The 1,634-nt window shown below is 43.5% G+C and overlaps 1 non-coding gene and 1 pseudogene across 1 annotated transcript; both read left to right on the plus strand.

Annotated features, from left to right (window-relative positions):
- LOC111538630 overlaps positions 1-1,634 on the plus strand; it is a 54,731-nt pseudogene that overhangs the window by 52,908 nt on the left and 189 nt on the right.
- LOC111538648 lies at positions 279-417 on the plus strand. Its single transcript, XR_002730402.1, has one exon. It is a non-coding gene; the product is annotated as a U4 spliceosomal RNA (small nuclear RNA).

The following is a 1,634-nucleotide window of genomic DNA, read 5'->3' on the forward strand; positions in this document are numbered from 1 at the left end:
TCTATCTATCTATCTATCTATCTATCTATCTATCTATCTATCTATCTATCTATCTTTCTATCCATCCATCCATCCATCCATCCAGCCAGCCAGCCACCCTCTGTCTGTCTATTGGTCTATCATCTATCATCTGTCTATCTTTATATATCTTACTGAGAACTTGATACTTAACAATGAAAAGGGCAGATGAAGACCTCCTCATGGAACCTTTGTTAAGCAATTAATGGAGGATATGTTCCAGCAAAATACGGGAATAAGTCAAGTAAGAGGAAAGCATAAGCTTTGCACGGTGGGAGGATGGTAGCCAGTGAGGTTTATCCCGGGTGCGATTATTGCTAATTGATAACGTTTCCCAATACTCCACCATGACAACTTGAAACATAGTCGGTATTGGCGATTTTTGACAGTCTCTAGTGACCAATATTTAAAAAAAGAAAATGAGGCAAACATAGTATCTAGGGAACCATATCTCTAACAAAGGAGAAAAGCAAAAGAAGTACCTGGCTGAAAACCGTTCAGAGGGCCTACAGAGAAACCATCCTTGTTCAGAGCAGGAGAATGAAGGTCCCCATGATGCAGAACTCTATCCAGAAAAAAAAGTAGACCCAAGGGAATGGATGAAATTGTCAGTGGTAACTTAGAGATGAAGGAAAGTATTAACGATATTTAAATGAAAATTATGCAAGCAAAAAAAAAAAAAAAAAGAATTTTTAAAAAATTGACACAATAGTAAGCAAAAAGCTCTATAGAAAATAACGTCTTGATCCTCTTCCTAAACCGGTGCTCAGCAAGGAGAAGGCCGTGTTCATTTTGAGTGCCAAGATCATGGAGCCCAATGACCAGAAGCTGGACGAGTTCCAGTCGGGCGTCTCCCAGGCTCTTCTGGAGCTGGAGATGAACTCAGACCTCAAGGCTCAGCTCAGGGAGCTTAATATTATGGCAGCCAAGGAAATTGAAGTTGGAGATGGTCGAAAAGTTATCATCTTTGTTCCCGCTCCTCAACTGAAATCTTTCCAGAAAATCCAAGTCCAGCTAGTAGCAAATTGGAGAAAAAGTTCAGTGGGAAGCATGTTGTCTTTATCGCTCAGAGAAGAATTCTGCCTAAGCTAACTCGAAAAAGTCATACAAAAAATAAGCAAAAGCATCCCAGGAGCCGTGCTGTGACAGCTGAGCACGACCCAATCCTTGAGGACTTGGTTTTCCCAAGGAAATTGTGGGCAAGAGAATCCGCGTGAAACTGGATGGTAGCCTGCTCGTAAAGGTTCATTTGGACAAAGCACAGCAGAACAATGTGGAACACAGGGTTAAATTTTTTTCTGCATCTTGGCTAGCATAGAGAAACCCTGTCTCTACTAAAAATACAAAAATTAGCCAGGAGTGGTGGCGGACGCCTGTAGTCCCAGCACTTTGGGAGGCTGAGGTGGGTGGATCACGAGGTCAGGACATGGAGACCATCCTGGCTAACACAGTGAAACCGTCTCTACTAAAAATACAAAAAATTAGCCGGACATAGTGGCCAACGCCTGTAGTCCCAGCTACTCGGGAGGCTGAGGCAGGAGAATGGTGTGAACCTGGGAGGCGGAGCTTGCAGTGAGCTGAGATTGCGCCACTGCACTCCAGCCTGGGCGACAGAG

The sequence above is a fragment of the Piliocolobus tephrosceles genome, chromosome 5 (genome assembly GCF_002776525.5).
Source record: "Piliocolobus tephrosceles isolate RC106 chromosome 5, ASM277652v3, whole genome shotgun sequence".
NCBI classification, from domain to species: Eukaryota; Metazoa; Chordata; class Mammalia; order Primates; family Cercopithecidae; genus Piliocolobus; species Piliocolobus tephrosceles.